Source organism: Haemaphysalis longicornis, unplaced genomic scaffold, assembly GCF_048455015.1.
Source record: "Haemaphysalis longicornis isolate Haplotype H1 unplaced genomic scaffold, Haemaphysalis longicornis Haplotype H1 scaffold_4, whole genome shotgun sequence".
NCBI lineage: Eukaryota > Metazoa > Arthropoda > Arachnida > Ixodida > Ixodidae > Haemaphysalis > Haemaphysalis longicornis.
The window spans coordinates 137,498,331-137,519,564 of NW_027526361.1; positions in this window are offsets into that span (position 1 = coordinate 137,498,331).

Sequence of the window (21,234 nt, forward strand, 5' to 3'; positions counted from 1 at the left end):
GATGTCACAGCGCTTGGTCAAAGCAGGGGCAGTGCTGCACAATGTCGTTCATAATAAGTTGCAATTAAACAAGTCTTCCGTGCCTCGTTTTCTATCGCAGGTTCAGAACTCTCGATAGTCGATGGCGGTGGTAAGCACATTATTTGTTTGAGTTATTTTACCATTTTTCTAGGTCTTTACGGTACACCTCAGCCCGTAAACACGCAAGCGAGGGAAACGTACTGTTATTCGCAGTAGACAGGAGCGCAGGAATTTTTGTACATTCATGCCCTACATTTGACAAGCACAGGAAGAGGGACAAAGCGACAAAACGGACCATAGTGGGTACAGTACGTAACTAGGATCGATGCTAATGATTGCGGGTTCGAGAGTAAATTGTGCCATGGAGGCGATTGTTCCACTACTATCGAAAGCGGAAATAAATACACGGTGGAATCAAGAAATCTAAAATTAGGTAAATTCTGAGAAGTGTCAAGTGTAAAAAAAAACTGATCCGTACGTTATATAAATAATTCCGGAATTCTTCAACACCGGGTGCCCCTGCTTACTAGTGCGGTAGAGCCCACAAACTTAAAAAAAATGCATTTTAATGAACTTTTCCTACTATGTCAGCACCGAAACGAACGCCAATAAAAGACCGGGTTGGTAGTTTTATGGAAGTCGTTACAGTTTGGACGTTCCTGTTTTGAGTGCAAGATTTTTCAGCCCCATAAATATTGACGGTTGATGCATATGTATGTTGGGGCTAAAGAACAATTTTGTTGCTCTCATTTACATTCATCAGCGAAAAAAAAAACACTTTGCCTGCAGAACGTTTTGGAAGCACTGAGGTAACAGTAGGTTGTGAGGAAGCATTGATTAGGCAAAACGTTTTACCCCATTTCTTTTTGAGCTCCATTGAACAAAATTGATCATTAGTGCATCCTTATCTGTGTTCAGCAATGTGTATTGCTTCATGCTTAATGCATTTTTTTGGTTTTTAGACATTTTGGTGCGATCTCAGCGAATTTGTATGGTGGTGTTTGGGGGCCTTTTCTATGTTTGCCCAAATATGCAGTTGATATAAAAAATAACTTGCGGTTGACAATTTAGTCTCACTGCTACGTTTTCCGCACTGCCTCTTCTCGTCCGGTTGGAAGGAGGAGGAGGGTAAGTACCGCGCCTTTATCGCGTTTCTTAAGTTTCGCTTTCTTTTCTGTGTGTGGCGCGTTCTCTTCCAGTGCATGACGTCTTGACCAGGGAGAATGAATCTTTTAAGGTTTCTCACTCCTCTACGGAACTTTGTTCAGGATAAAATGCGCCGCAACGCACGAGGCTATTGCGGCACTGTCTCTGAGGGAAGGACTGTAAGCCAAAAGGTGGCAGACGTCCGCAGGGTTCTGTGCCTTAGCGCGCAGAAGTGACCGCGGGAGCAAGTCCTGCTATATACGGCTCATGGCCGCGGCTCCTGTCACACTCATTTAAGTTTGGGGCGGCTTTGCGGGTCTAGTTCTGGGGAACATGGCTACCCTAAGAAAATATGCCAAAAAGTAAGGGCTTAGATATTCGCTCCCCTCCATCCTTAGCAGTAAGGAGGGATAAAAGCTTTCCTCGGAAGTCCCTGTGGGCCTCACCACCGCTCAGATTGCAGTGACAGAAGTTACCACAAACATTCACGAACAAACACTAGAACAAAGCGGCACCTCTCCCTGGCCTTTTGTCCCTGCAGTTGGGGAAGACGCAATGCGATCAAACAACAGAAACTGAACAAGTAATACAAAGAGTTTGGGGATCTCCTCTTCCGATACGGGCGGTGCTACCGTCACTGTACCAGGGATGAAACATCAAAGCTTGAGTTAGGTCAACTGCCACCTCTGCAATAAATCCAATACGTTATCTCCTATTCGCTAAATATCCGTGTACTGTGTCTTGTTGAAAGATGTCTAGTCAATCAAAACATAGCAAGGCAGACACAGAAGACAAGCCGTTCGGATGAAGCGGCTACTTCTGATTTTTGCGATTGTAACAGACAGCAATATGTGAGGACGGCCTGTGCCAGCAAGCCGCGTGCCGCGGTAATAAAAGTGCAGTTGAACAACATTTAAGCGACCGGTTCTTGCATGCGATTTGTCAGGGTGTTCTTAAAGCTCCTGAAAAATGTTTTTTAAAACAACTAAAAGCAAGTTGTTTAGGCATTTACCTGGAATTTAAGACGTCACCCAGCGTCGCTTTAACGCAGGAACACGATCTTTTCCCGGGTATTTCCAGAGACAATAGGCCAGGTGTATACCCGGCGGGGAATATTCACGGCACCTAATCAATTGCGAACGTCTTTACTTGCTTTTGGGGTCGGCCCGCAAAAGGCGGGGCCTACGTATTGTGAGAGCGCAGTGGAACATCTAAGGTCGCAGCGAGCGGGCAGAATTCGGCTATCACTCTGGACTCGTCCTGGTCAGCCCCACCGTCTTTGTAACAAGCCTCGCTTGCGGCATACCCGAGGGGTGTGATGCGGTATTCAAAGGCTACACACCCACACGGGTCGTGGCGGGTACTGACTTGTAACATACTCGTGTGTGGCGTGGAGTGGTTTGCGGTGCTAATATTTCACAATAAAATCCCAAATAGTTGGCAATCATGACTCCTAGCGGTTGAAATAGCCTTCTGCCGTCACAATTTAGATCAGCAGGATCCTGTTATTGTGCTTCAAGGTTACTGTACCATACTTACAAAAATGGCTGCGTATCTACTAAAGTCGCTGGAATTGTGGTCGACAGACCATAGCGTTTTTTCACTCATACAAAGTAAATGCATCTTTTGAAGTTCCCGCCAATACAGCATTATTTCTCCCCCCGTCGCACTGCTCCCACGATAAACACATGAGAGGTTTGCTGATGTGAAACAAATTTTGCAGCGTTCCTCTGCTCAGACTCTTTGTCCTTGTACATTTTTGCTGTTAGGACTATAGGAATGCCGGCACGGGAAGAGAGGGGGCGAATGCTTTCCAGTTTGTGGAGGAAATATTTTGTCTTATTGATTTCCCGTAAAAAAACATCAAGCAGCCCTGTTTTTTAAATAATAGAACCTTGCAAATATCATTTCCGTAATAACTCTTTACCTCAAATAAATGTCTTCATTTCGCTCAAGAATCTTGAAAGGTATCAATATTGGCACCACATAATTAGTTTGGGAATGGTTCCCAATGGCAACGTCTCGTTCAATACTTTTTGCTACATTTGGCCGGGTGGCTGAATTAAGGGGAAGACTCTGATGATGATATTTCCCAATGAAGATAGTTTGCTACACAGTTGAACCGTTTTTTATATATGCTATAACTTTTGTGAATATTGAACTCGGTTGAATGTGTCGAGATGAGAGTAGTGTTTATAAGTTCCTCTAGTACCTTCACATCAGCTTCTTTCCCAATACAACTAAAGTTTAAAATAACATACTCAGAATCGAACACAAAAACTCTGAGTTACGAAATGACATATGACAAGAGACCTTGCAGGAATTCGTTGGAATGACTACGAAGCGGAAAGGTTTGATGTGCCAAAATTGTAGAGACGCTATGTAATGCTTTGATGTAACTTTGATGTGTATGTTACATTGCCGAACCACCTTTAAAACGTGAATCACCTTTAAAGTGTTAACGTTTAATTATTGGTCTTTTTTAAAGGCCATATTCTTTTCTCAGCTATTTAAATGCAGAAATTTTGCTCCGCCTGTCTGTCTGTCTGTAACTCGATTCAGCCACCAAGCCAAAGTGAAACAGAATCTGCGGAATAGATCTATATAATTACAGCTCAATCAAAACGCTTAGGTGCGCTGGAAAAGTGCATACAAGTCAACATTGCTGAAGAAGAACAAAACATTACACAAATATGTGAAAGAAAATGAATAGATAAGTGATATTTGCACTTTTGTGTGTTAAAAATAGTTAGACGCTACATTTTGGCGACAGCAAATGAAATACATCCACTGCTGACAATAAATGCCATATATCGCCTGCGGTCGAATTAACATTGCTGAAGAAGAACAAAATATTACACAAATATGTGAAAGAAAATGAATACATAAGTAATATTTGCACTTTTCCTGTGTTAAAAAAATTTAGATGCTACATTTTGGCGACATCAAATGAAATACATCCACTGCTGACAATAAATGCCATCTATCACCTGCTATCGAATGCCAAACTAAAGCTGTGGCGGCATTTTGAAAAATCAAAACAAGAATAGTAACAAAAGGTTCCACTAGATTTCTTCCATGTCCCACTTGGAAAGCGCGTATAGAGCAACGTGGTTCTATAAACGTTGTGCTAGGGTGCCTCGATTCACCCGCGTCTCTGTCGTATGGCAGGGCTGGCATCACAGCGATGGGCTGGAGCAGTAAAACACGGTAAATTTAAATTGATTTGAGCAAACCTCCAGCGTATGTACTTTGGGAGGAGCGCGACGGAAGAGGAACAGCATGAGAGGTCAGTGAGAAGGCGAAGGGGGGCATTTACTTCGCAAATGTCGAAGAAAGACATCATCTTCGTCGATATTTGCGATGAAAGGAGCACATACAAGGACATTTTTTTTATGGATTAGGCAACACAACAATGGTGTGTCGACCCCTCCTGCGTCAACCGCCCAATCGCAGAGGGCTAGCCTTGCCGTTGTTGCCAACCTTCTGTTATGTGCATCAGCCTTCTGTTATGTGCTTTCTGTGCGGTGTTCGCTAAGCTTACTTGCATGAGAGGCTTGCCCCGCACGTATGTTTTCAAGGTATTTGTTGTGTGCACGGGTGCGTGTTTTCACGCCTGGGGTAGCTCTGTACCACGGGTCACAGGCTGATTGCATACCGGCGTTCTATATGGTATATGTACGTACAGCCGCCACCAAAAGTTTGCGGGATGTGCAGCGCATGGCCGAGCGGCGCAAAACTGCATTGCTGCGCCATCTGCAGTCAGCGAGCGCCGGGTTGAGGCTTAAGGAACTGGCGTGCTAGGCGCGCTTTGAGCATGTTTCTCCTTTATTTATTACAGGGCATCTCTGATCACTCGCTTGCCCGTTATATGCTTTCGATATTCGCGGCAGCCGCGGTGGCGCCGCGAGACCATCACCGTCGTTCTGCTATGAATGTATGGTGCTAAAAAATACATACGCATCCCGCTGCCGCCGCTTGCCCGGCGTGCAACATCAAATAAATCCTACCTCCTAGATAATGTATTGGCCCACGACTAAATTGTTTTTACAGAAGCTATTTAGGCAACTTAGACAGAATGCAACAGAAGCTATTTAGGCAACTTAGGCAACTATTTAGACAAGGTATTTAGGCGGGGTGCATAGAAAAATGTCGCTTCGCCAAATTTAATCTTGCAGCAAAGCAAACTCTCTGCTGAATTATCTAGCGCTCAGTCTAATATAGGTATCATGTAAAACATTACAGGGAAATTTCCGGCGAGGACGACGTGAGAATTACGCCAAATCACATTTACTTGTCATAGTTTTAGGGAAGCTGCAAACGATACGGAATCTCCGTGTGTTGTTAATACATGAAGGTCTAAGGCGGAGGTACGGTTACAGAAAAAAGCTACTACTGTAGTTTTGGGCGAACTGCACATAACTAGTTTTGTGATAATTAGCCGCTTAGACAACAATAGCAACTGTGGGTCAGCTAACAGTTTATAAGTGCTTAGGGTAAAAATGAAATAAAAAAAAATTCCGTGCTGAAACAGCAGGCCCTCTTGGAAGATAAGGCCAGTTTTAGTCTGTTGCCGCAACTGTCGTAATAATTATAAAGAATGACGTCATTTCACGTCTGAGGCTACCTAACTGCGTGACACGCCGTTTTTTACGACCATAGATCACGATATGGCTTTTGCGTCGGTAGTCTGAATATAGCGTAGGATTTATTCAATGTTGCGCGCCGCGCAAACGGTAGCCGCGGGCGGCATATTTATAGCACCAGTGATAGCAGAACGACGGCGATGGTCACGCGGTGCACCGCGGCTGCCGCGAATGTCGAAAGCATGTCACGGGCAAGCGAGTGCTCAGAGATGGCCGGTAACAAATGAAGGACAGGCATGCGCAAGGCGCGCGTAGCACGCCAGTTAGTTGAGCCTAGGCCCGACGCCGCGCTGGCTGCAGATGGCGCAGCCATGCAGTTTTGCGCCGTACGGCCACGCGCTGCACATCCCGCAAACTTTTGCTGGCAGCTGTAACTTTTGTACGGAGTTATCAGTATCATAGAGTTCCTCGCTAGCTTACCTGGAGTGGAATCTGGTTCTAGTGTCTACATGATTCTGCGAATGCGCTCCGTGTCTCCATGGGTGCCCCCCTTACCCGGTAGTTCGGCCAGACGTTCAGCGTGGACGTTCAGTGAATTTGTGGCTACGCAAATGAAGTTTCTGTTTAAAAATGCTGCGAAAACTGCCGTGACTTATAAAGTTTACTTTGTCTAAAAGTTTTTCGTTAGAATTCTTAGTTTGAGAAATAAATGTGGTGGTTAGAAAGAAAAAAAAGCAGGAGTCCTGCTGCATTTTTCTCACGCCGCCAGATACAGCGGAACGTTTCGTATTTATTTATAAAGTGTTATATCCTTTAAACTGGAGGCGGCTTCCTTGGTTTTGTTTGTGATAATTAGCTGAAAATTAATTTGTTGGATTGTATTAAAGTGGGTTCATGCTTCCTCTAAATACTGTATTATTATTGTCTTCTTCGCTCTTGGCAGCCGAAGCAGATGCAATAGCTACAGATGCAAAAGTGATTTAGTGGCGCTCAAATTTTTTGTTTTCTCCAAACAGACACGAACAAAGCTGTAGGCGGAGCGTAATACCACAACTAAGTTTGCAAGCACGCGCGAAAAGCCTCACAAAATTGCAATGATGATTCAAATGCCAAATAAAAACCGGCTTGTCTAGACGTTATGTATGCTGCCTCATTGCCCCTGGCAGTGCAGGCTTGGAGGTGTCACCACGCGCCGCGACGGCGACGAGCGTCAGAAAAATTGTAACTCAATGGGTGCAGTGAATAGATAGTATGGGCGACAGCGGCAAGCCGTATACTCAAGCTTCCGGAACCCTCGCTTGCTTTGCGGGCCCCAAATAGCTCACGGGAGTGCGACAGCGACGATACAGTGAACTTTAGTTAAGATTCACGACGAAGGAGGACATTGGCGACAGTGATTAATTTTTTCGCTTATCGCTGCGCCCCCACTATCTAGTTCTTTATTGTACCTATTGAGTTACATTTTCCGCGTCCTTGTCGCCGTCGCTGCATGGTCACCTTTTCATATTGAAAAACTACCAGTTACCGCGAGCACATCAGCCAAGTCCTAATCACGTTGTTATGAAGACAAATGTGTGATAGACATTGAATGCCATAAAGTGTTTGCCGAAAATAAAACCCATTGCAAAAATGGTACTAAAACAGGCACTCTAGATATGAAAAGTTTAATTCGTAGCTCTTTGCACTAGCCACGTGGTGCCAATCCTATTCTCCGGGTACCCACCTTTCCTATGTGGGCGTGTGATTTCAGCGACAGTTTCTACTCTAAGAGACATCGAGAAACACGTATGATCAGTATGCCCCAAAAGAATTATTTTGGTAGACCGCGCGGTTGACGCCATGGCCGCTCTTCTGCTGCCAATAGTACACCCTATTCGTACCAACGGAACGAGTATGGCATGTTAGGGCTCGTTGACGTCTTCCATTTACGGGTCACTTGTGAGAATTCACGTGGCGTGAGAAATATGTCGATTAAAAAAACGTGGTCGACTACAGAGGTGTGGTCTAGCTCGCAGCTCAGTGTGCCCAAAGTGCTCATTACTAGTAAACAAACACGTGGCTCGAAAATGTGTCGCGGCACTTTCATTCTGTCGTGTTTTGTACTGAAGATTCAGAGCCCTAGGAGTGGGCGGATATAAAAACTTGAGGTACATTCCCAGAGGACACGTTGTGTGTCTACTCATTGTCGCGGGTTTTTTATGTTGTTGCTAAACCACTGCGCACTCGTGCCGAATGGCCACCATCGTCCGTCGGTGACCCCTATTGCAGGGCGCATGTGATGGGAGTGTTTCACTATCGGATGAGATTTCTTCTTTTTAGAGGAGGAGTTCCTCAGGCAGCAGGTATGTGCTTTTGGTAATGTACATGAAGATTCAAACCAGCGTGCATACCAGAATATTTTTGGTAAAATATCTTCAATTTCGTTTTTAAAAGCTACATAAGTGGTTGCATAGTTATACACTGGAATTCCCCCTACTGCACATAATGGACATGAATGTGACACGATTGTCATTCACTTTATATATGTGTGTGCGGTGCTTTGTACATGAGTATGCCGTGTCCGGGGTATGTAGTGTAAGGTTCCGTGTGCATTATCAAAAAAACGTTTTTCTAAAAGACAGAAAGACATGCATACAGACGAAGATATTTGTTGTTATGTAGCCCAAGATAGACTGCCGCCTTTGAAAAAAGTCGACCGGTTGAAGTAAGGGGTTCATAACCATAAAGTTATGTGACAAATTCCTGTTTGCAGGGAAGGCGATAGCAAGCGTTTGATGGTCCTAATGGCTGTGTGCATTCTTATGACCCTTGGAATCTCCGGCACCATTGTCTACAGTGGAATACTAGGTAGGCAGCATACGTGTGGTGTCCGTTGTTCTCTAGCGACAAAATTAACGATCAGCCCCATTGTTCTCTAATAACAAACCCAGTGAAGTAACTGATCATCCGTTCTGACCACCAAATTGAAGTGACACTTTTATACATTACAACGAACGCTGTTCATTCCTTATTAAGCGGGGAGCATGAGTTTTTGCGGGAGGTTGTTTGCTAGGGTCATGGTCAGTGCTGGTGCAATGGTCAAGGTTCGTGTGCTAAAGATGGAAACGGCGTTTTCTTACAAACACACCGTTTGTAACAGGAATTATTCGGTGCCCCTTCCACCCAAGAAAACATCATATTTCCTCTAGAAGGGCCGTTCTGGCGGGCGGAGTGTCTACAAGAGGCTAGACTTTTTTTTTATATATATATAACGCATTGGCGTCACAGGCGAGATCGACGGTACATGCATAGGTGTCGATGCATAGAACGACAGGGATACCTTGTCATAAAGCATAAATATGGCAAAAAAGATAATTTTCAATGTGTGTTTTTCGTGTGGCATATACATGCACCCAAAACAATGTGCGCGCATGGTCGGCAATGTGAAAGTGTTGCTATATAAATATAACTCCTTAAGCGTAATGAGCCCCCATTCTAAACTTCTCAGTTGCGTGCCACGATGCCTGTGAGTGTGGTGAGTGATTTCAACATTTACTTCGACAGCGGCGAGGCGGTTTCTCAAAAAAGGCAGCAAAAAGTGCTACATTCCCGTTACGTAAATTTAGGATAACTGTTACTGAATATTTTGCGCTCTTGTGTCTGGTGTCCTTTGATGCATTGCGTAAGTCACTGAAGTGAATATTGCTTACAATTGCGCTTTGGCTTAACGAAAAAACGACACTAACGAAAAAAACTGGTTTCTGTCCTACTACTACAGTATTACTCATCGATTTACTCGTTTCATATTTCTTTGCAGATTATGAAATCGAAGGTAAGTAGAAGGGGTAGTAAATGTTTGTCCAGCTTCCAGTATGACTATTGTGGTTTGGTTGCTTCAAAAAGTTGATCCCTCTGAATCAGCCCGTTTATCCTGAAAGGCCGTCCATTTGACACTCACGTTCAGGAGCAAGGAGGGATCGCAGCATTTGAGGCAGAGAAGCTAACCAGAGGAAAGGAGACTTTGAACTTTGAACGACGAGTCTAGCAGAATAGAGGAAATTGAACGGAAGATGATGTCGGGTAAAAGAATGCTGTTTAGCACTAATGTCTAACGACTTGAATTGCCTAAAAGGAATTGTAAGGTAGATGTTTTCTGTTTCAAATTTTCTCAGCGCGCTTTTCACAAGGTCCTTAATATGTATGGCAGAACGATGTTGCAGGCAGTGTGCAATCTCACATCCCAAATATGGGTGCTCACAAAAAGCAGCGTCATTGCTCTCCGCGTGTTGCCCCACCTATTGAAACGTGGCAACGAGCGTTTGAGGGCTGAATGAAGCATGGGTTTCTAGCGAACATCTCTTGGCGATGAGCTTTTTGTGGAATGACGTACCAACAAAAAGACGTGCGAACAAGTCAAACCTAAAACATTGCCTCGTTGCGGTATGTCTATGCTGTTAAAAGCTCAAATAAAAAGCTACTTAAGAAAATGGGGAGTAGGAGTTTCCGGACTTCAACAAATTGCAAGAGTGTCGTAAGCACGGTAATGCTAAAGACAAAAGAAATGAGAGCGCATCGAAAGATATTACACGTGCTAAACTGACGGCCATGGTTGCATGTATTCACAAGATTGCTTTTAATGAACATTACTACGTGGGCCAGTTGGGCAGATGAATCAAACATCGGCTGCGGAAACATGTCTGTAGCCGCGAAATTTCCTTCGAACACCTTCCATCCGCTGCCATGCCTGGAAGTTAAGCCTGGGAAAAGCTTCCTAGCTGGCAGTTTTCAGCCGGTACATTTGTGAGAGCAAGAGGAAAACGTTGGAAGCATACGGGATTTTCAAGCAGAGGGAGGCATTTGTCAGCTCCCTTTCAGTGTGACTCCTCTCATTTCACTTCAACAACTTTCTGCGCGATTTTTAGTGGCGTGCGTTTCCGCACGTCTTTGCTCGGTTAATCTGATGTCAAGCACGATTGTACATGCCTAGTGCCCGTATTGCGTTCCATCTTTCCACAGTGTCTTCCCCTCGATTTTTAGAGCGCAGCTCTTAAACGGCTGCTCGTGTCGTTTCGCTGTGGCCCTTGCCGTCATCCATAGATGTAGCCAACAGAACGTGATTGACTGATAGCAGGTTTTAACGCACTAACGCAACGTGGGCGACGAAGCACGCGTACTCGTAAGCTCCGGATTAGTTCCGATAACCTGGGGATCTTTACCTGAGCCGAAATCTCGTAAACACGGCGTTTTTGCTTTTCGCCTCCATCAGAGAAGCGGCCACCAGGCCCGATAGTCGAACCCGCATCCTCATGCACATCAGCGCAGCACATTGCCAACTGAGCCACTGCGCCGGGAAAACCAAGAGAACAAGGACACCGAAAGGAGAGCGAGGCGAAAAGCAAAAGAGGAGAGAATGGCGAAAGTGTGATCAGGGAAGCAATTTTCCTTGAGTGCCATTCGAGTGGCGTAGAAACGCTGCGAGATGAGAACAGAGTACCGCGTGCCGTCATGCGTTCGCCAGTGACGCGAGCACTTTCTAAAGCAAAGCTTTTTACTTCTACCCCCAAGGGTTCTTTCGCGACCGTTGGTGTCACCAGAAAACTCCAGCGAAAAAATTAAAAAAATTACTTGCAGCGCCGGGAATCGAACCTAGAATTATTAGACTAACAAAGCGAGAGCCCGTCGTCTTACCGATTTAGCTACGAGCCCACGCGAAGACGGGTAAGACTGGGGGTGTACTCACCAAGCACATCTACGGGTTTACCCCCTGAGTTCTCGCTGAATGCCACATGAAAGCGTCACGCGACCACTCACCCCCGTTTAGCGGCCCTGTGCGCACCTTGCTCATGTGCCAAGAGTTACAAAAGTTAAAGGAAGCTCACACCCATGCATGGCATCTCACTTCTAGTATACGCCAATGTGCTAAAGCCTGTGGCTTCCAGTGTTCACGTAACAAATCGCCGCTCATTGTCGTCCGCCCTCACGCCAAATTAAGGAATACATTCAAATACTCCTTCATGGCCAGGCCATCACTCAAAGCCTCAGCATCAAGATCCTGGGCCTACATCTCGAGGATAACACCAATAGTGGCGTATCCTAGCAGCGCCTCAAAAACAGCATTAATCAAATCATACAAATGATCAGGCCAGTTGGCACCAAGAAGCGAGGCCTAAAGGAATCCGTTACCTTTCGATTAATTGAAGCTTTTGTCCTCTCGAGAGCAACTTACGTCAACCCCCTGTCTTCTTCTGGACAAGGAAGACATAGAGATGCTTTATATAATGATTAGAGAGGCGGTCGAGCAGGCCATTGGTCTTCTCATCAGTGCGTCCACACAGAGGTTGCTTAGCACGGGTCTCCACAACACGGTGGAAGAGCCGATAGAAGGCCATCTTTCTAACAAGAAGGTCCGACTCAGAACTGCGGTGAATAATCGCATGCTTCACCAGATTGGCTGGGCAGCTAAGAATGTCACTCCGCTTGACGTACTCCCAGGCTCTTGGCGACTAAGTCTAATTATGCTCCCTTTGCTTAGAAAAATGAACCCCTCACATGACGAGGGTCACCGAAAAGCACGGGCTCAAGCGCTAAACACCACCCTCGGTGGGGCTCATGCAGTTATCTACACAGACGCCTGCTAACATCGAGGGCAGCAATACGCCATCATCGTAGCTACCTCCAGAACCAACCTCCTTGCGTGTACGTCGCTTAGGACCCAAGAAATGACGGCAGCAGAAGAGGCAGCCATCACCTTGGCTCTCACTCAACCAGGGGTTCGGAGGGTAGTCACCGATTACCAGCAAGCCTACTGGAACTACCAGTCGGGTTGGGTGTTCTGACCTGCACTGCGCGTGCTAAAATACCACTCCCCAAACGGTTCCATTCAGTTCATCTGGACACCCCCCCACGCTTCAATGGAGGGCCACGAATACGCCCACCCAACAAGCCTGCGCTTTTACCTCCCGTGCTTTGGAGGTGCACGAGGACAGTCACCCGCTTGTCACGTTCAGGGAGATAACCCAGCATTATCGTTTTCTGAGACATACCGCACCTTCGCCTTACCCTGACCTTTCCAGAGAAGAGAGAGAGAGAGACAACTTTATTGGCTAGCCTGCAGAACGAGAGGATCGCCTCCTAGAGAGGCACCCTATCGTGACGCGGCCTGGACGTCCTCGTGGTGTGCGCCGCAGGCGTCGACTGGCTCGGCTGACGGGCAGTGAGGGGGTGGATCCCTCGGCCTCGCCGCCTCCCCGAGTCTCTGCCGTGCGAGAGCTGCCTCGAGCTGCTGGACGGCCTGGAGTTGGGTCGTGTATTCGGACGAAATCATGGCACTCGTGAAACTGTCCGGCAGCCGCGTCGGGGCGGCCGCCTCGTCTGGGTTGCGTTCACAATCCCACAATATGTGGGCCAGAGTCGCGTTTGCTCTCGCGCACACACAGCACTGCACGCTGTCGTAGGCACCCGGACACACGTATTGCGCCAACTTGTGTCTTTTGTCTGTAGCTGTCTGTACAGAGTTTGTCTGTACAGTAGCTGTCTGTACAGAGTTTGTCTGTAGCTGTCTGTAGAGCACGGCCTCGGCCCTTGTGAGCCGAGGATGAGGTGGTGGCATAGTTCGTCGGCTGAGCCGGTACCATTGGAGGACCTCGGTATAGGTCGTGAGGGGTTCGTGGTTGATGGCCGGCTGCCTAGCCGAACGAGAGGCGAGAGGGGTCGCCGCGCGGTTGGTGAGTTCGCGCGCGGCGGCATCTGCCGTCTCGTTGCGATTGGCGTGGCCGTTGCTGGAGCCGAGCGAGTCCATGTGCGCCGGGAACCATCGAAGGGACGTGGCGGACACTGATGGGGTCGTGGTGTTGCTTCGCACTTTCACTGCACTTTCACACACACTGTTTCGCGCATAACTGAGTATCGCGGAGCGCGAATCACTTAGCACTGTGGTGCACTGAGGGTCCGTCAGGGCCAGGGCAATGGCCGTCTCCTCGGCATGACGCGCGACCGGGACGCGGAGACTGCAGGCGCTGTAGATGTCGCCGGTGGTAGCCCTGACTGCCACCGCTGCGTACGTGCCGGGTCGGTCGGGGTACTCGGCGACGTCAACGTAAAGGGCACCGGTGTCGCGGGCGTAGAGCTCCGTGAGGGCCTTGGCTCGGGCGACTCGTCGGTCGCGGTTGTACTCGGGATGCATGTTCTTTGGTATGGGATTAACCCGCAGTCTGCGCGTGACGGCGTCTGGCAGCGGGCGTGTACTAGAGGTTGAGACTGCTCTGGATGCGTAGCCTAGCCGGTCGAGTATGGAGCGACCGGTGCGCGTGGTTGAGAGCCGCTCGAGCTGGGCCGTGCGGTGGGCCTCGGCGATCTCGTCGAGGGTGTTGTGGATGCCCAGCTCGAGGAGCCGCGCCGTGCTTGTGCTGCCGAGGAGCCCGAGGGCCGCCTTGTACGTCTTCCGTATCGCGGCGTCGATTTTGGCTCGTTCTGGCGTTTTCCAGTGGTGATATGCTGCCACGTATGCAACGTGGCTGATGGCGAATGACTGTATCAGTCGGAGGAGGCTGGCCTCCTTCATGCCGTGGTGCCGTGTGGTCACTCGCCTGATGAGGGGGGTGGCTGTCGTGAGCTTGGTGGTGAGGCGGTTGACTGTAGTGCCGTTGCAGCGATTGCTCTCAAGTATCATGCCGAGAACTCGGAGGGACTGCACTCGCGGGATGACGGTGCCGTCTCTCGTGCGCACGGTGATTGCTGCGGTTGTTATGCGGTGGCGAGGTGTGCCCGGTGGGGGTATCACTAGTAGCTCTGACTTTTGGGGGGAGCAGACGAGGCCGGAGCCTTCGAGGTGTTGTTCGATAGTGTCTACCGCGTGCTGTAGGGTCGTTTCGATGTGGCCGTCGCAGCCTCCGGGAACCCACAGTGTGATGTCGTCCGCGTATATGGTATGGCGAACCTGGGGTATCTCCGCTAGCCGGTTGGCCACGCCGATCATTACGATATTGAAAAGCAGCGGGGAGATTACCGAGCCCTGGGGCGTTCCGGTGCTGCCTAGCGATTTCTGCGGTAGTTCGAGGTCACCCACGTGTATCGTGGCGGTGCGTTCCGAGAGGAAGTCGTGGATGTATGCGAATGATCGCCTGCCCATGTTCAGTCGCGATACTTGCGCCAGGATGGCAGAGTGCCGTACCTTGTCAAATGCGCTCTGCAGATCGAGACCGAGCACCGCCCTGTTGTCGCGGGTGGGGGTGGTCACGTCGAGTATTTCGTGTTGCAGCAGGATCATGGTGTCTTGGGTACTCAGGCGCTCTCGGAAGCCTAGTATGGTGTTAGGGTATAGCTCCTCAGTTTCGAGGTAGCGTTGCCATTGTTTCAACAGGACGTGTTCGAGAACCTTGCCGACGCATGACGTGAGAGATATCGGTCGGAGGTTCTCTATGCTAGGTGGTTTGCCCGGTTTGGGGATGAGCACCGTCTTTGCTGTTTTCCATTGCTTGGGCAGCCGGCCCGCTCGCCAGAGAACAACAAACTACCCTACGGCTCATACGATACGGGCTCCTTCCCACAGCCTACGCGTCTTCACTTAATGCATCCGAATGGCTACGACGCTGAATGTAAATTTTGCTCAGAAGTAGGAACACTCCGCCCCGTAATCGGTTTGTGCGACTTTAGTACAGAACACCCTCCTCTCTTTCCGTCAACTACCAAACAAGAGCAATATGAGATGCTGCTGTCCAGGCCCTTCTCTACCTACGCAGCTTCAGCGGGTGGACAGAACACAGGCCGCGTGGACTGCATATGGGCCCCACAGAAGAAGGAATCCCTCCCCAGGGCTCCACTCTCTGCCGTTCAGAAATCTAAGCAGAGGTATTCCTTCCTCCTCCTTCTCTGCCGAAAATCTCGTCGCCTCCGTCCGCGGCGCAAAGACGGAGAAGTGAGATCGTCTTACACCAGGTTTAATTTTATAAAAAAAGTTTCCGCTCTTGTGTTACACCAATACAACTCAACCAAACACCGTTCATGCATCATGCATTGATTTAACCTTACAAAGAATACCTATTTGAACTAATAATGGTGTGGCTAAGTGCATTCAACTTCTCCCTGGTTTTTCTATTTGTAGAGCGATGCGAGTGAATGATAGTGACGTCGCCTGGGTAATCGTCATGGGTGCCGTTTACAGCTTCCCTTTCCAACCACATTCACGGGGTGAATTGGCGCAATTTTTTTTAAACCGCGGAAGTACTTCCTCTGCCACTGCTGCGAAACGAGGTACCCGAGCAGAGAGTCAGCGCCGCCCTTATCAAAATGCCTTTCTGAAATTATTTCCCTCAAAATATTTAGAAAAGCCGAAGTAGCTAAACAGCTGCGCTCAATTTCGGCCAGTGGGTATTGTATTCGTAAGCCCAATTTTTGCACACACGTAAAATGGACGTTTCGCTCATACCTGCTCCTTTATTTCACCTCGCCTCACCATACCCACGCTTGTTTTTAATTGTCAATTGCCCAGTTCGTCATTCACGTGCGAAGACGTTGAACAACGCGCTACATGCGATTTTTTTGCCGAAGAAGCGGCTGAGGACTTTGATTCAGCCACTGACGACGAGGACAAAGCGGCAGCATCAATGGCCTCGCTTTAGTATCTCATAGAGACTGACGACGCCTGCCCGCGGCACCGGCGGACACAGCAGTTAGTGTTACGACAGCTTGCGTACTGCTCACGTAGAACACGATACTGGCAGCTAATAGTGCTGGCATTACCAAACGGGCTATTGCTTTCCAGCTTGGACGTATTCAATTGTGACCGAAACGCAACAAAAGGTAGCCATTATGGTACTTATTTATACACCTCGTATGGCGACGTACAGCGATGCAATTTAAATATTTAGAATAACTTCTGAAACGTAAAATATAGAGCCGGGCCTTCTGGTGTATATAACAATTCTGAGGTTGGCTCAATTTTTTAGTGATACGTGGCCACCCTTCAGACCATCCTACACAACTACACATGAATGAGAGAGGTATGAAGAGGTACTTCCTTACGGTACTTTATCCCAGGAAAGTAGACAAAGGGTCATCCTGAAAGATGTTAGAATGGGGTATTACGCGCGAAATAGCGTAGACTCTCCCGGTGACGCGGATTCATTTAACAGCAACTCTAAGCTGTAGTAATCTAGGTGCAGTTGTGAGGGCAAGCCCGAGCTGAGACTTGCATTCTAGCCGCTTGCGTGTGAGCTACAGAGAGCTTCACGGACATCACGCAACAAATTAACACCCCGATTTTTGTACGTGTCTATTGAATGGGACATGAACAGGCAGTAAGTAAATAGCAGACATGCTTGCAGTGGTGTAAGGGATGAAACCAAGAACAGGTACTTAAAAGCGGAATTTCTGCTTCGCTAGCATGATAAGATCCAGTAGCAGCGAGAAGTGCGAGCAGCGTAACCAAGAACTTCATGCATTTGTTTCTAAAACCTGAAATATAGCAAAGAAAGGAAGGCGACCTCAGGTGACCGCTGCAAATGTCATGTCACTGGGTAAAATAATCCGTAATAGCCGCTGCGTTGGACAGAAACGATCTAATATTCGCAAACGGCACCCGCGTAGAAAGGAAAGTCTTTAGCGACGGTTAACAACAAAAAACATACTTCCTTTAGCCATTCCCCGCCGCAGTGGCTGAGTGCCTACGGCGTTGTGATCATGATCCTAAAGCTGCAAATTGGATCCCAGCTGCGGTGGCTATTTTTCACATGGAGACAAAAAGGCTGAAAACGCCCGTGTACTGAGATTTCAGTGCCCGTTCAGTATACAAAAGGTGCCCGAAATTTACCCGGCACCCATCACTATTCCGCACTTCACGGCCAAGGCGTAAACCCTATAATCAGTTTTTTCACGATAGTATTAACATCTGTGACAACCCCCCACCTGCTGCGATTTCGCGGACGAACTGGTGGAGGCCTATCGGATAGATTAGCTGCCACGGTTATCAGGCACCTGTACCGGGCAGCGTATTCCTGCGGACTCGGCTTGCACGCTCCGCTAATCACTATCCGCAAGGTTCAAATCCCCCAAAATACCCATTCAAATAGCCTGGTTCAACCACTCCGGCACAATATGCATCCAACTTACCACACGCGGAAGCGGAAGCAAAGGGTAAGCGTGCTTAGGAAGTGGCTTCCTGACATACAGCACATTCTTTATCTGAACGCAGTCGACTACTGCCACCATGTTGCATATGCAGTAGCAATAATCGACCACCTTAATAGCAGACCAGTTGACTCCATGTCTATCCGCACCGTCAATACTGCAACGGCGGAGAAGGCGGCAACAGCGCTTGCATTAACGAATCCGCCGACTGTCCCAATTGGGATCCTCGATTCGAAAACGCCCATTCAAACATTTTGCAGGGGCTTCCTGTCCCCACCGGCGCCCGAAATTTAAATCTCAAGATGACCCCTCCACCTCAGTAGAACTGATTTGAACCCCCGCTCACGCCTGGTTTGGGGTAAGGAGGCCGCCCATTCTGCTGCTCCAGAGTCCACCTTGCGAGGAGACACCAGCCTCATCCCATCAGACGGTTCCATAGCACCTAGAGATAGCCTACTCACCTGTCACGATACAGCGATACATTTCCGATTCGCCAGACGTGTATATCCCCCTGCTCACGTCAGCCTCCACAACATCCACGAACGCACGTGGCGCCTACTACAGCCAGCTAGCCTCCACTGTTGGGCGCTCCTCCATCGCCTTCACCCGTCCTTTTTTTCCTCTCCGCAATGCCCATCATGCGGTATTCCCACCACCTTATCCCACACCATGTGGGCTTGTTCTAATGATACTTTTCCCTCCATCACCTGCGAGAGCACCGGGACAGGGCACCGGGTAGCTCGGAAATGGAGATTTAGGCTTCTCTGACTAATCCGGCTGCCATTGTCACCGATAGGCTGAAGACATGGGTCACAACGTCCCCATAACAGAGGTTGGTTCAGTAAAGTATATATCTCTGTCTTCCGCATACAGCATGTGCGACAAAATATATATTTTTCGCAAGGTCGCTTGGCCCGTGCATGTGAACGCTCACCGAAGTCGTCGCAGCTGGACTTAAATGACATGTGCCGAAAGATCGGGTAAATAAAAAGGATAAATGTGTAATATGGAGGCATAAAACACCCAAGTAGGGCCGAGGCAACAAAAAATAGGTTACCGGGTGTCCTTCAGTTTACGTGGGAGGTGAGGCTTGGGTACGACGTGCATGTGAGGCGCCTAGCGCACTCCCATACGGACGCAAATGAGCACCTCAACGAAGTAATAAAAGAAGGACAGTACAAAATAAATGCTCTACAAAGAAATGGCAACAGAGACGGCGCAGATAGCTGACTACTAGCGAGCATTATCCCTAGGCATCACCTTGCACAACACGCCAGCTCTAGGAACAGATGGTCTTAAGACTACACTGTGACTACGACAACCAATCTCGATGAACGTAAGAGAGATTCGCCGGGCATCCGGCTCACGCTTTCGGGGCTGAGGTAGGAAGTTTGGATGGCCTGGTGTTTCACGACGACGAACAAAAAGATTCGGGATTCCTGGACCTGGCCGTGCCCCTTCGGACCGGCCGGTGAACTTCCGATGAACAAGGTTCATCCCCTGTCCCCAAGTGTGGTGCAAATTGTGGAAATTCAAATAGACATCTCGGAGCTGTCCATCTCACTTCCAAAGGACCCCTGCACCATTTTTTTTCGCGGTACGTTTCAGGCATCACGTCTGTTCTTCGTGTCATGCGAATATGGACGCAGAAACAATCATGGTCCATGGAGAAATGAGAGTAATTCCATTCTAAATTTAAAAATACAAGCAAAGAGAAGGTTGCCGTCTCTCTCAAAATCCGGGCGGCTGCTGCGCGCTCCCCACTCTCACCTATGACGGCGCATCGCAGAACCAATGAGGACAGCAAAAAACTCGGCGTTCTGGATGTTGTAGGGCCACAAATTTCTGCCCTGGCCCCAGGGAGGCTCCTTTCCCGGCTTCTTGACGACGTCATTCTGCGGCACCGCGGCAACGAAACCGATACAGTGCCGACGATTGAAAGCGAATACCGCCGAAGTCCTCTGTCTATCGCTGCGTTGACGTGTTGCTGCGCGTACTTTTCTAAACTCTACCATAATCTGGAAGTTTTTTTTAACAGGGAGGCTCTTCAGCACAAGACCTACTTTAACGAACACCCCAAGTGATTATTCAAAGTGCACTGCCTTCAAAATGAGGCTTGACGTGAACTCCACTTGTCGAGTCACGGAAAGGCGAGAAACAGCCGGAAATACGGGTTTTCAACAAAACACTTGTGAGGTGCCCACACCACAAAACTAGGCCTCCGCGAGGTTGAACTACCGTTCTTTAAAAGATGTCTGATGTGTTAATCACTCCGCCATTCTAGGAACTAGTCAAGGTGAAGAAACTTGGTGCACAATCCCTGAGCCTCAACGAGTAGTTTTTGTGGGAGTCGTTTTTCTCGTTTGGCAGATGGACCGGCACTGATAAGCTTTGTTCATCGCGGAGGCACCTTGCACATGAGCCCCGTCGTGCGCATACTACAATTAAGCCAGACCTGCATTAATTAATGTATATAAAGCTATCGCACAGTCGTGCTATACCGAACCAGGCACAGAAATGCGCCACTGTAGAATTTCAATTGTCGTTAGTAACAGGCTTCGAACACACGTAGCGAGGCGGCTGCTTGCTGCTAGATGAAAAAAGGTGGAATGTGGAAAAAAGGTGTGATTGTCTTTCGGCAAATGTTACGGCGTATAAGACTGCGAAAGCAGAACCCCGAACGTCTTGACGAACTCGCCGGTCAGAGAACACCAGATGTGTTGCTTGCTTGATGATATCTGCTGACTACACCACTTCTGGCGTTGACGCTGATATCCGCCGAGCACATACATCGTCGTGTGTAACGCAGAGGGACGTTGTGCGCGCATTTTGGCGAAGCCCGCAAGCGGCGGACGTTGGGCAATGCTGAGAGTAAAGCAAGTGGCTTATTGTAACGAGGCTTGGAAGGTCACTCAAGTGTCCCAAGCGGCCAGTACTATCTGCACTTCTTACTATCCGCGGTTAACTTTCATGCTTCTTTTACGCGAAAATACGACCTCAAACACTGTATTTAGTTTGTTTGGTTGGTACAATGCCACATTCAAAATATTGCAAGCTCAGCCAATCGTATGATGGGTAGGGCGCCCGCGTTTCTACGTCATATCGGTAGGCTTAGCGTGGTAGGTAGGCACTGCCGCATTTTCTTGTATTTGTGGACATAAATATTAAATAACCTTTTTATTTGCGGGCCGATCATGACCTTTTTCGCGAATGTATCTGAACGGCACGAAGAACAAAAATGAGGGCCCAAAAAGTACCTGTAAGGAAGTGTACACGGGGTTCTTTAAAACGCCCGAGCACCGACGCGACCGGAAGCCAGCGGCTGCACGATCCCCATTCGCCTTTACTTCCCTGAGATTGCTTACGTCATACAAGTTTC